The sequence below is a fragment of the Amborella trichopoda genome, chromosome 13 (genome assembly GCF_054954075.1).
Source record: "Amborella trichopoda isolate Santa Cruz 75 chromosome 13, AtrichopodaSantaCruz75HAP2 v2.0, whole genome shotgun sequence".
NCBI lineage: Eukaryota > Viridiplantae > Streptophyta > Magnoliopsida > Amborellales > Amborellaceae > Amborella > Amborella trichopoda.
The window spans coordinates 21,664,626-21,679,538 of record NC_142348.1 but is presented as its reverse complement, the minus strand read 5'-3'; positions in this window follow the sequence as shown (position 1 = coordinate 21,679,538).

Sequence of the window (14,913 nt, the reverse complement as noted above, 5' to 3'; positions counted from 1 at the left end):
TTCAATTCACATTTTAAAAGACAAAAAAGATATCATTCAATTAAGGGTGCGGATTGCATAGAGCCTCTAAGCAATTAAACTAGACCCTACTTTCAAATAGTGTGGAGATATGTGGTTTCAATACTAGAAATTTTTGTGATAGCCTTAAAATATATTTTAAAGTTTAAAGCTTCAAAAATAATGTAGAACGATAGATCTATAAAAACTTGAAAATTTTGAAAATTGACACTCCAAAAATACATTACAAAATATATTATTTTCAAAACTTGAAGTCCATTTTTTTCTTATGTACATGGATCTTGATGTTGAGATGATCAATTTTAAGATATCTTAACATCAAAACAACCTCATCTAATGAAATGTTTATGGTAGACTCTAATTGGTTTGTTTAGAGCCTCGGCTCTATATAAACTTTTCCCTTCAATTAACCATATCTAGACTTCCACCCGTATGGATATGAAAAAAAATAACAGAAAAATGATAGATTCCCCCAATTCATCTTCTCTCCTTCGACTTTTGATAACACACTATTAACTCCAATATTATTTTTCTTCATAACTACCTCTCAAGTTAAAACGTTATTTTTTATTTTTTTACCAAAATGCTCTCCATGTAACTTATATTTCCAAAACATGACACCCAACATATGTCGTTTCGGCACAAAAATGTGTCGGGCTTGTGTTTGGCTGGCACAAGTTGAATATAAAACCGATCTAGTACAAAAAATGTTCTAAACCTGGTTTATACAAGTTGTGTCAGGATCAGCTTAGAAAGATAAAGTGGGAAACATGGCAAAAAAAAAAGGGTATTTTGATAAAAAAAAAATCAACTTTTGTAGGGGGTAGTTGAAAAAAAAACCCAGAAGTTTAGGGTAGTGATCTCATGCAACGGTTCTATCATAGTATAATGCAACCACACTTCTAGAAAACCGTATTTGCAATTTTTGTATTACTCAAAATTTTGCACACACACTCTCCTCATCTCAATAATCAACCCCCCCCCCCCCCACCCCAAAAAAAAAAAAAAGTTTAATTTGGACCCTAGATCCTAGATATGCTCAAAATAAGTCCCCTTCCAACAGCGAATCTCTACCATTTATTAGGTGAATTTCAAGATCTTAGCCTTTACAAATTCAAAATCATTTTTTTTTTTTTTTAACATTGTTCATCTAATAATAATAAAATAAAAACAATTAAAAAATAAAAAATCCTTATAAGACCTAGATCTAAGCATCTTATCACTAATTGGGCTGAAAATTTACTTTCTAGGTTGTGTTTTCAAATTTTTCTTTATTGTGATCGTTCATTAGAATGAAAAGAGTGTATATTTAAATTTTGAATCAAATAAATGGCCCTAACATATTTTTTTTAAGGTTGTTGCATTTTACCGAGATACAACCGTTGCATGAAATCACTGCCCAAAAGTTTAATAACATGGCATGAAAAGTGCTGGATGTTGGGTTTGGTGATAGCTAAATCACCGTACCTATATTTTCTTCTAAAGATTAGGGTATTATGAGAAATAGAAAATTGATTTTCTTGAGAAGCAAGAAAGTGATATCTTTATAAAATAGTGAAGGATGACATAATACCCATCATTTGAGGGTCACCCCTTTGGGGGTTATGGGAATGGATCTCTAATATGGAGATAGGTCTCCAAGAGAGAGAGACATAGCCTCCGAGAGAGAGGGGTATTCCCATGAGTTTTGAGTTGGTTAACTTCCACTTCTAGAGAGAGAAAATATCTATATTGCTTTCAAGATTATCTTTTCGATATCGGCATTGCGATGGGAAAGAGGTTGATCGACGATGTTGATTGGTTGGGGGAGTGGGTTTAGAAGGGAAGATCGATGATGATTTTTTTATCGATATTTAGAGATAGGTATTATCTCTTGTAACTCAAAACTGTAATCTTCATTGTGATAGTGGATTTCTAATTGCTAAGATCGTGGATTTACATAGTTTACAGGGGAAACCACATAAATCATGTGTTGTTGTGGTGTGCTTTTTATGTTTGTTTTTTTTCTCGCACTCGATTTATAGTTGTATTTATCTACTTCATATTTAATCAATCATGTACACGATTTTGGGTGGGATCTCGATATTTGGGATTCCCGATTTCGCAAGCTCAGGGGTTCTAGCAATTCCTACAATTGGTATCAGAGCACAAGGTGTGTATGGGGCTAATGTTTATATTAAGAAAAGAGGAATGACGGAATTTTATGGATACCTGGTTTGAGGTGGAGAAATATTAAGGCAAAGTGTTTGTGAAAATTCTACAATAGAGGCAAGTGAGAAGAAATCAAGAAATATCTATGGTTTAAAGTGGAGAAATATGAAAGCAAAGTGTTTGTGAAAATTCTACAATGGAGGCAAATATGAAGAAATCAATAAATCTATTCAACGAAGGTTGTCAAGCAGCTACGGTGATTTCGCTATCAGGGTGGAGATTGTTGAGTTTGGTAATAGCTAAATCACCATGCCCATATTTTCTTTTAAAGATTAGGATATTATAAAAAATAGAAAATTGACTTTCTTAAGAAGCAAGAAAGTGATATCTTTATAAGAGAGTGAAGGATGACATAATACCCATCCTTCGAGGGTCACTCTTTTGGGGGTTATGGGAATGGATTTCCAATATGGAGATGGGTCTCCACGAGATAAAGACATGGCCTCCAAGAGAGAGGTGGTATTCTTCTGAGTTTTGAATTGGTTAACTTCCACTTCTAGAGAGAGAAAATTTCTATATTGCTCTCGAGATTATCTTTTTGGTAGCGGCATTGCGGTGAGAAAGAGGTTGATCGACAGTGTTGATTGGTCGGGAGAGCGGGTTTAGAATGGAAGATCGGTGATGGTTTTTTACCGATGTTTAGGGATATATATATCTCTTATAACTTAAAACTGTAATCTTCATTGTGATATTGGATTTCTAGTTGCCGAGGCCGTGGATGTAGCCCTACGGGGTGAACCACATAAATCATGTGTTGTTGTGGTGTGTTTTTATGTTTGCTTTATTTCTCGCATTCGATTTATAGTTGTGTTTATCTACTTCACATTTAATCAATCATGTACATGATCTTGGGTGGGATCTCGGTGTTTGGGATTCCCAGTTCTGCATACTAAGGGGCTCTCGAGATCTCTAAACTGGGGAGGGCAAAAGTACAAATTGAGGGGTATCTATAATTTTCCTAAGAAAAAGATATTAAGTCCCAAAAATATTACATCATGTAACATATTATCTACATATTCTATGTAATAGATCTCATCAATTTGCACTACTTTTGGACCTTTAAGGTCCACAATTAGGTGTGAAAACAAATTTTCAAGCCATCATAAAGTTTCTAGCACTAAAACCACATCTTTTGCCAAGGTTTGAAGGTACATCTCACTTTGATTATTTAATAAACCATATCCATTAGGAAATAAAAAATATTGACATACATGTATGGAACTCGTGCGACTATAATTTTTCAGTTGTCCGATTTGAATGAACAATTATGGTAGCCTCAATCATAATGTTAGAAGTTAGCCTCCGACAGCTCAGAGTATTTTGTTTTTAATCTCTTTTAGTAACATTTTGAGCCAAAGTTTAGATTAGCCCTCTTCTCGTTGCGACTCACCTAATAAAAATTAATAAAATGCATTTTAATAAACAATTAATCAAAATGCCTCTTTTCTCATTTAATTTTATTAGAAATTTTAGTTTCTTTTTGCTAGGTATGCTCTTCGAAGGAGCGGACACTCTCCAAATTTCATACCGATCTGAAAAAAATCTTTTAAAATAAAATTGTGTTAGACGTGACACTGTGACTGAATTTATATGCACATGTCCCTTAAAATATCATGCCATATTTATTATTATGCTCAAGTCCTTTTTTCTTTATAGACTTTTATTTTCGCAAAATATCTCGCACTAGAAGTGTCAAATCCAAATTTTAATTTCAATTAATTGTCGGGCCCAAATATAACATAGATTGCAACGTTTTGTTTCGGATAGTATATGTTCGACTTAAGATCTTTAGGATCATACAGTGCGTTAAAAAAAAAAACAAACTTTTAAAGTTAAATCGCTAGATTGAAGAGATCAGCCCCAACTATAATGTTCAAGCTAAGATGATCAATTTAAAAGTTATTCAACACTTGAATTGCAAATTTTGATCAGTTTTGATGTGAGGGTTTACTTATTTTGATAGGGCTGCAGCCCTATCAAACTATTTTCCAAAACAAAAACAACTCGGATTTTCTTTCTTGGAAAAAATAAAATAAAATTTTGAGGCCTCCATGTTCATTGTAACCCCTTCCAAAAACCAATCTTCAAGTAAAGATGATTTTGGATCTAAAATTTACGTGGCCAAATCTCGACTACCAATTGAAACCTTAAAAAAATAGATTAATTAATAGAATTTAAATACGGGTGTAGTTTGTATAAGGTTGCAACCTTAAACAATTAAATTAAGGCACACCTCCAAATTTTATTATAAATATAATTTTAGTGCCAAATATTATTACGATGGTTTAAGAATCTATTTTCATCTCTAGTGATAAAACTTTAAACTCCAAAAATCATTCAAATCAAGTAGATCTATCAATACTTGAAAATCTTGAAAATAGGCGGTCCAGATAATGTGTTGCAAGATACATTATTTTAAAGACTTGAAATCTTTTTTCTTTTTTCTTTTTTCTTTTTTCTTTTTTCTTTTTTCTTTTTTTCTTTTTTGGACGTTAACGATAAGCTTTCATTGAGAAAATGAGAGGTTGTAAGTACAAAAGAAAAGAAAAAAGAAAGAAGCAAAAGAGAAGAAAAAGAAACAAAAGAAGGAGAGGAGAGAAGAAAAAGCAAAGAAAAGAGAAAGACGGAAAAGAGAGAGGATCCTAATTTAGCCAAAGAAGCTTCACGATTTCTCTCTCTATTGATGTGTTGGAATTGGACATCCTTAGTGCCTAAAGACAGACGAATCTCATCCAAAATCGAGCTCCATTCCCACATAATTAAAGAGGGTCGTGAGCACCATCGAATAACATTTGCGAAGCCCCTTTAATATAAATATGACCATGTTCCTTTGAAAGCCGAGAAACTCCCTCCTTCACCACTCTTTACTCAGCCTCGTTACTATCACAAATAGGTAGCTCACTGAAAAAATAAAAAAAATTATTGCCTTCTTGATCTCTAAGCAGCCCTACAAAACCTGCCTTAAGGTTTCTTATGTAACACTGCCATCAAAATTGAGCTTCAACCATCCACTAGGAGGGGGTATCCAAATTCCAAAAGGGGGGTTTGATGCATTTCTACTGCCTATGGATGAGAAGATCCCCCAAATTAGTGAAAAAAACTTCCTTGGGATAGTCCCTCTAGCAGAGAAAGGCCTGGGCCCAATGGAGCGAGAGGTTCAAAATTCTCTTAAGGATAAATTCCTTATCATATTTATACCCTTAAAGATCCTCTATTTTCTCTCTTTCCATAAGCATCAAAGTACAACAGCACTGTCTTGGAAATCTTTTTTTCTTTTCATATTCATTCATCTCGACGTCAAGATGATCAATTAGAGGGTTTTATGATGGATTTGAGAGGTGTACCTTAATTCTATATTTTAAAGTTGCAATCTTACATAAACTTTTTCTTTTAAATGAATAGTTCAAAAATAAAAGTTTAAAATCATCTATTTCTAGACTCTAAAATTCATTTTTAGGGAATTTATTAAAAATTGCACGAGAGATGAAGAAAAAAAACATGAGAAAACCATTCTTAGGGTTAGGACCCTCACACACCTTCCACTACATTTGGACAATGTAAATCAATTTTGGACCCCTATTGTTAATTAATTCTAATCCAAATTAAATGGATGGTGCAAATGTGTCTGTTCGCCCAAAAATAGTCGCTAAATCTACACCTTCCAAATAAAATGGATGGTATACAAGTGTCGGTCAGCACTAAAATAAGTGCATTAGGAACGATACAGTAACCGCATCTGTTAACACATTCATTTCTTTTGCTCTAATCTTAAAATCCTTTCAAATGACACAACTATGAATTAGAAAAAATGATGTTTTAGGTGTGATTTGATAAATTGTTGCATTAACTGGCCCACTCAAATACCATCCAAAATTTAACTGGCCAATAATCTCAACCACCTATATCATGATTATGACAAAAAGGGTTTTAAACCTTTAAATAGATTATTATTGTTTAAATGGTTCAACACCTTTTTATTTTAGTTTTTCCTACATAAAATTCATATTACTTTGTTTGAAGATATTTTTCAACACCATGGGTCCCTGATGCGAAATAAAAAGGAAAAGCCGGTCAATAACGCCTGACAAACAGTAGAAATTTCAACAGTCTCAGAATGGCCCCAGAACAGGTCAAGATCTTCATATAGACTCCTAAAAGCCTCTTGCCAAGTTTCCTTGCATTCCGACATGTCTAAGGCAGTGCAGACTGAGAAACAACTTGGGCAGAATCTGCCTCGCAGAATCTGCCTCTAGCACCCTGAAACAGATCCCTATAACCAGAACCCTACTTTTGAAGCATTAAACGACAATTGGACCTTCACCATTCTGTCCGGCACTATTGAAAACCCTCTGGGGTCAAAATTCATCTTAAACAGACACTCCAGGAAGAAGTTATGGGCAAAAGATCGAAACAAGAGGAGCCGCACACTATGCCCATGCAGCCACCCTGCAAGTAACCTCTATTAAAGGGACAATCACGCATAGAGAATTGCAACACTCGTATCTCACTCGTCCGAGATCGGGTCATGCTCAAACTTATTGGAGCGTGTTCTTCTCGTCAAAAGGAGCATTTTGACATGTGGCAAGTCCCGTGACGATGACTGAGCCGGGAGAAAAGCTAGAGAGGAGTTCTCGATTTGAAGCCGCACGTTGCAGAAAATCAGTAGTACCTCTGATCAGTCGAACTACCAAATCACAGCGCTCACGAACCCAATCGACATGAGACCAGTAGCATCACGTGCATAAGGTCGGTGGCTATCATTGGTCCGAACCCCGCGTGCGATGAATGGTCGGATTTCGCGCAAGATCAAGTTGAACTCATTGCAGATTCTGGTAGCTGAAATCCCAAATTTCGGCTAAAGTCCAAGACGGCAAAAACTTCATTCGGGCACCAAATCGCGTCTCGTTTGTTGCAACGTGATTGTGGTAACATGCTCAGTGCAATTCAGCGAAGAAATGACATAAAAGCATCGACATGAGGATGCACTATCGATCGAAAGTTTTCAAGATTTATTCAAATTTCTAGTTATGTGATCATACCTTTAAAGCATGATTCATGGCTTAAAATCAATATCAAAATAATCATAGCATTGAGCCCTACACAATGACAATCATCTTTTGTTCATTCGAACGCTGGATCGTCAACAGATCGCCCAAGAAGAATCAAGAACGTCCTTAGTTCTCAGCAGAGACTGTTTTGGAATTTTTTCAATTGTTAAGCAGGGGCAAATCAGTCATTTTATACCCTATTTTCTTGTTTTATTTAATTCAAGAAAAGATATAATTATCATTAATTAGGGTTAGTTTTGGGTAATCCACCCACGTTTTAGCCCTAGTCTATAAATACATGCTATCTCTCATTGTACACAGACAAAATTCTTGATGAATGAAATTAAGATTTGCATTGAGATTTCTTGAGCACGTATTGCAGAGAGAAAGAAGAGAGAAAAAATTTAGTGTGGTACCCCTCCTATCTTCAAGGAATTTTTCTTTCTTTATCCTTTCTCTTTGATCTTCCTTTCTCTCTGCTACTCTCTCTTCTTTCTTCTTCTCTCACTTGTTCTTCTCTCTCTTTCTTCTCTGCTGAGTCTTCCTCAGAGGCCATACACGGCAATGGTAGTGTCGTGCATGCCTCCTTTTTCTTTTTTCTCTTTCCCTCAATACAGTCCACGCACGGCGTTAGCCGTTGTTGTACGTAGCGCCATTTGAAGGAGCACACTGTGAGCCGAGCTGCACTCAAGTAGCGGGTCGGATTCTTGTTTCGGTTCCAGGATAGGTGTCACAAGCGACAACATGCATCTCCGGCCACGGACAATTTCTATTTCATCTCAAACGGCGCTGCTCACCATCGTCTGCAGGCATGTCCACAGCATCCCACGCAAGCTCAGATGGCGATGCTTTCCGCCGTGCACAGGCCTATCTGTTGTGCCAAGAGCCTATCACAGACGGTGATGCCTATCGCAGCCCGCGAAGGGTCGCGACAATGCCTATCGCCGCATGCAGGCTTCTCTTGTGGCTCTGTGCCTATCGTCGCCCTCGAAGGGTCACTAGGTCTATCTGTTGCGCCTCGCGCCCATCGCAGACAACGATGCCTATCGCCGTCCATGAAGGGTCGTGGCAATGCTCACCGCCGTCCGTAGGCTTCTTTTGTGTGCTCTGTGCCTCTTGCAGCCCGCGAGGGGTCGTGTTGCCTTCTCATGTTACCGACGGCGATGGCTAACGCCGTCTGCAGTTCACTACTCGTTCTTTCGCTGCGAGTAGCAGTGTCTAGCGCCGTCTAGGGGCCATGACACTATTATTCCACAACTGTGGACGACGGTACCAACACCGTCATGACCTGCCTCCTTCGCCGTCTCGTGTGTTCTTTCCACTCTCTTCTCTTCTCCTTTCCTCTTTCATGCTTGCTTGACTAAAGGATAGACTTAGTCTAGCACTGCCATAACGGTCTGGATGTCGAGCAGTATTATCGTCGTGCTAGTCTAGAGTACCATGCCCATCTTGCTGCCACATCAGATTCGGGCAGTCATATCGGCCTTGGTTTCGAATAATATTGTCGTCGCACCAGTTTGAGTTACTGTGCCCGTCTTGCTACCACTCCGTGTCGGTCACTGTACTGTTCCAACTATTAGGCTAGGCTCGTCCCCTTGTCAAGTCCTCTTCTCTTTTCTCCTTATTCGCACCCACTTTTTTATCATCCTAACTTCTCATCTTCTCTGCCTAATGAATGTGCATCGCCCTAAGACAAGGGTGGGTTCCTCGACCTACTTGTCTTGCAAATTAACCATGTTAATGTTGTACAGAAAACAAGGAGATTGACGGTCAAGGGAGGTGATTTCGAACTAGATAAAGCAGTTGGGGGGCTTTTCGTCGTGATGTAAGAGGGCGCCCGTGTGAGTCAACTCGAGTAAGTCACGGACCCAGTAAGTCAACTCGAGTAAGTCACAGACCCAGGTGAAGTTGGTCCCCACCTCACGTTTAAAATTCCTCTCTCACCAGTTGGGCACCTGCCCTTCTTCTGTGAACAAGGTTAAAGAGAGCGGTCTCAGGTCCCAGATCTTCTGAACTCGAGACGCGTGTCACCCAATCACCTAGATCCGAGGAGGTGAGATCGAGGCATCCGACCAATTTGGCGACTCCACTAGGGATTTACTACCCCTTTGTCGGTTCGCTCTTGCTTAATCGGCATCACCTTTTATTTTCCGCACTCATTAAATAGCATCTAAGTTATTCAACCCGTTCATCTGAGTTGGGGATTTTCTCATTCCCGCACTCGTGACCGTCCCAGGGAAGCGAGTTTCTCAAGCCTCGTTCCCTACACTCCTCTTAAGTCGGGACTCACAGTCCGACTCCCAGGTTCTTTCCTGAGTTGGTGCGAGAAAGGACTTGAAAGTCCCTAACTCCCCACTTTCTAGACCTGGTGGACCCTCCACCAAGGCCCTCGCATTGGTAGCATGTTTACTAATATCCACAGCATGAACACTGCTATTGGCAATCCCTTGTCATTCACATTGCTGAGGTACGTCGAAAGCCTGCCCTATCTGCTTTCGTGAAAGGCAAGTAGGTTGCCATCGCTTCTGATGGTCGCCGCAAGGCCACACCCCATACTCCTTCACCACACCGAACCTCTATGCCTAGAGGCTCAACACACCAAGGTGGAGGTCATGGGGCCTCTACCTCTCGTACACACCTAAAGGCTCGTGGTCAGTCCACTCGATCCACACCTCGGGGCAAATTTCATGATGCATTGAGCTCGCGCCCAAGGCTTGGCCTTCTCGGGCCGAACCCTGCACGTGCCATGCATCTGCATCCCATAGCTCGGGGCAGCGTCAATTTTGTGCCAGCTCAAGCACAGGGGGGTCGACCACGTCGTCCTCCCTCTCAATACACACGGCTTCACCCTATGAGAGATAGGCTACCACCCAATCCCTCACAAACACAAGCTCGCAGGTCTCGGCTTCCTAAGGTCGAACCACCTGACCGAGCCCGGGCCGACCCTAAGTCACCTGGAGGGTTGCCTCCAAAGGTGCACACGCGACTCTGACGAAGTCATAGGTTCCTTCTCGATCCCGACTCTGGCGAAGTCGCGAGCTAGTTCCTTCTTCTGTCACTCATCCTTTGCAAGGCAAACACCTCGAGACTTGGCACTCAAAGGTTTTACCTAAGAGTACCATCTTGAGTCAGCCACCTTAGGTCAGCCATGCACTCGGACCTCACAAGGGAACTCGGGGCAAACACCTGATGGTAGGCAGAAGCCTACAGCCTCCAAGGCAGTAGCCCATATTACCCTCTATCCTTGGACCTCACTCTCTGCTCCAGCTGATGGACATAGCCCTTGCATGCTCAAGAAAGTCGGCGCAGTCCAAATCTCAAGCTCAATTCTGGAGTGAAGTGTATTGCAGCCTCAAGATTAAGCAGAAGCAAGACCTGCAGATCCTGACTAGAGAGGCCCCTAAGGCAGTTGAGGTTACTACTCTCGATGACCTCCTGCCTCACAATCCCTTCTTCCCTCTTCGAACTCCAGAACCTGAGCAAGAAGTCCAAGAATATTGCTTGATGGTTACTGTCGCAGGAAAAGATCAAGCTGCCAAGAAATTGCGGTCCCAAGACCGTCAAGAACAGGTCCTCATAAGGTCGGTGTACAAGACTCGAGTCCAGTTGGGGCATGCTGAACCCTTACAGATCGATTTACCACGTACGACTTGCCAATCTTGGCGAGCCACTATTCCACCTAGCTTTGACCCTCAAGAAGAAAGGTCAGCATCATGGTGATCGATGAACCAATTGATGCTCAAGAAGAGCGGATGAGCAGGTTCAAGATGATGATGCAGTCCATTCTCGAAAAGATGGATCGCTTAGAAGCCTCCAGGTCCCCCTTCTTCTCACCATGAGGCTAATTCTCCGCCTGATGAGGACACAACTCCTAGGTAAACTCCCCTACCAGCTTCCTAAGATAGCTCTGCTCACCACACAGTTTCGCAGGCTGATATAGACGCCATGGTGACCCATAGTCTCAACAGTCCCGGGCATGCAAGGGGTGCCGCTTTACCAAAAGTCATACCCCTCTTATATCGACTAGGTGCCATTTCCCCCAAACTATCAAAAAGGGAAGCTCCCCTTGTTTAATGGAACTACATCTCCACACCAGCATATAGCCCACTTCCAAGCGACTTGTCGAGAGGCGACAACTGACGAGTGACTCCTCCTCCATCAGTTCGTCGATACTTTCGAAGGGCCAGCATTCCGGTGGTATGCTTGGCTACCTCTAAGCTTGGTACACACATGGCAAGAAATGGAAAAATTATTCTATGAAGTCCAAAGAAACGTGGAAACCATCGAGCTCCTCACTCTGACTCAAGAGCCTGGTGAGCCATTGGATAAGTTCATCTCCTGATGGAGAGAGTTGACAAGCTATCATGCCACTTCCATGACTGAAAAAGAAGCAGTTCATACCTGCATACGAAATATGCTGCCCGAGATCGCCTTGCATGTTGAGGCTTCCAATCCATCCTCCATGTTAGAGCTCATCTGTAAAGCGGTTTGTATAGAAGGTCTGTCCAAGCATCATGGGGGATCTTGTCAGCAGCCCTCTCGCTCAAGAAACACCCGGGGCAATGGCAATTCTCGCTCCAACAATCGTGGCAACAAACAAAATGGGGTGATTAGTGCGGTTGTCGTCGCGACTGATACTAAGAATGCCGCCCCTCAAACCTTGGACCTCTCTAAAGGGGTAGTCACAACCAAGGCACAGACAACACCTCAGACTGGAGGCAAGCAGCAGCAATCCTATAACAGGGTCCCACCCCCTAAAAATATAAATCGAAGTGACTACTGAATCCAACACCAGAATAAGGTGCATCCCTTTGAGAAGGAGTGAGTTCTTGTGCTACTTCGGTTACTACTAGAACAAAACATGATCCAGCTGCCGGAGGTTAAATCCCCAGAGCAGGCTAGACAGGAGACACATGAAAGTTATTGCACCTATCACAGGAGAGTAGGCCACCCCACTCAAGAATGTTATACACTCAAGGACATTATCGAAGCCCTTATTAACAAGGGTTAGATAAAGCTCAAAGAGCTAAAGAATGCATTTGGGGCAACTGAGGCTTCCCACGTAGTGACAATCCAAGAGGATGACGAGGCACCTACCTTCCTCTGTGCAATATTCTCCATAATGCTCGAAGAAGGTCTCATCATGCTGAAGCTGATAAGGCAGCCCAAGTTCCTGCCTCCAAGAACTGAGAACCTCTGGTGTCCGTATCATCTAATACGAAGTCATGACCTGAGCGAATGCACTGGCTTCCACGAGCTCTTGGCAAACAAGATGCAACAGTAACAAGATGTTCATGGTAACTCAGAAGGACACCCTCAAGTCCTTGCTCCACCAGTGCAAGGAGACCCCTCGACACATGCCTAGGAAAGTGTTAAGCAAGACCCTCTACAGGCCCTCTTCGAGGCGATACTCTAACAGGGTCTCATCACTCCCAAGCCCGCCGGGAAACCTATGCATCTTGCCCAGGGTACAAGAAATCTCTGGTACCCATATCATCAGGTATTGGGTAATGAGCTGAGGGAATGCTCTGGGTTCGAAGCTATAGTCACGGAGAAGGTATAGGAAGGTCACATTGTCTACACCATTCTCCCAGAACGCTTCCAAGCCATCACCCCTGTTCAAGAGGAAATCCCATTACGGGCCCCCTATGAGCATACTCTAGACCCTTCAGAGCCCTCAACTTCTCAGGCATGAGAAGTGTACCATAGGTGAAGTAGGCTCAAATACCTGAAGCGTGAGGCAGTCCACCAAGCTAAGGCTACTCATCAGTCCAACATGGTGGACCAAACCCCTCCTCAAAGATCAAGGACGAGATGAGCACCCAGGTCCGCTCACAGGAGGAATCACATCCCTTGGCCACCAGTCGAGGAAATATTTCTCAAGCCCTTTCCTCCATTACCGACCTTACAAGATTTCATCCCAAGCGTAGCTTGCCTTATCCCTTTGTCCAATCAAGCAAACGTCCCCAAGTCATCAACTGCTCGGGGCCTGTCTAATATGGGTGACGACGTTAAAAGCACTCCCCAACTGTTAGATCGGGGGCAAGACCTAAAATACCCCTTGCACACATCCAATTCTAGTGATGACGTAAAAAGCTGCCCAAAATCTGCTAACTCTGCTTCTTCTTCTTCTCCTCCCTCTTCTTCTATCTGTTTTACAGGCACAGCTCGACAATGCCTAGACTTCGACGCTCTAAATAAGGAGCTCGAAGGGGCCAACATCAGCAGGTCGCATCGGAAGCGCCTAAGAAAGATGCTGGCCCAGGCAACTGGTTTTTAATCAGTCGTCGATGCCCTCGCTGCCCAAGCCACGACTAAGTCATCTTCAAGCTCATGTTCCAAGGAGGCCTCCCATATGGTGTCGATCTCAGAAGTATCACCCATCACAGGGCAAATGAGCCTAAGATTAGGGAAGAAGCTACAACCCACACCTCAGAAGCTCAAGGTCCTCAGGTTTCCTGATCCTTCACTTTTCCCTAAGCCTCAACCTCAAACTTCCACATCCCTAATACAAATCCCTATTACTTCCCCATCAGCCCAGACCGGACCGGCTGAACAACAAACTCAATCAGTGTCACAAACCAAAACTCAACCAAAACTCAACCAAAACCTCCTCCTAAACCAACCTTACCACCTAAACCAGTGATAGGATTAGGAGCATAGAAGGCTAATGAGGATAGGGCAAAATATGACATAGTTGGGCATTTGAGGAAGCTCTCAGCCCTTCTAAGCATCTATGATGCCCTCATGTTATCTAGAGATTACCGTATGGCCCTAGTTCAAGCCCTCTCTATTGAGGTGGACCCAGCCATCCTGAGTGGGTGCTTGGCGATCACCTTTTCGAGGAGGACTTTCAATTGGGAGGCAAGTTTCATAATCACCCCTCTTCATGACTGGTGAATTACATGCCTGCCCTATCCACCGGATTACGCCGAATGGAAGGTCAGCAGTCAAGCTGATCCCAAGAAGGATCATCAACCGATTGGGATTATAATATAAAGATCTCACTCCTAACCACATTACAATGCAGGGGTTCAACCAGTCAGGAGAGAAGCCAGCTGGCATGGTGCGTCTTCACCTCAAGATCGGTGACCTGAATGATTACGCTCAGTTTCACGTAATCGATATCGATACATCTTATAATGTCTTGCTTGGCCGCCCTTAGCTTCATGATCAATGGGTGTTTCCTTCCATGCTCCACCAATGCTTCAAATACAATTGAGATGGGAGACAGCACACAGTCTATGCTAATAAGAGACTGTTCCCTATAGATGAGACTCACTATGCCCATGCCAAGTACTATTTCACGGATCTTCCAGGACCAGAAAGGCCAAAGGATGATGATTGGAAGCCTGTGAGAGAGACGGGACCCTCACCTCGTGATAATATCGAAGAGCTTGACCGAATGATTGCGAACGTGCTCAAAGAGGAGGAAAGACAAGGCAAGATCCTCCCCTTGACTTCTATTTACCTTGCCACATCTCTGAGGTCATGGTGTCACCTCCCGAAGATGAAGCTTTCCCCTCTACCTTTGGTTCTAATCCGCCTGAGCAAAATGACAATCTAGAAGCAATTTCTGAGGTCGAGGAGGCCCTAGAGGTAGACCTTCCAGCACCGAGGGTCGCCTATATGTCGG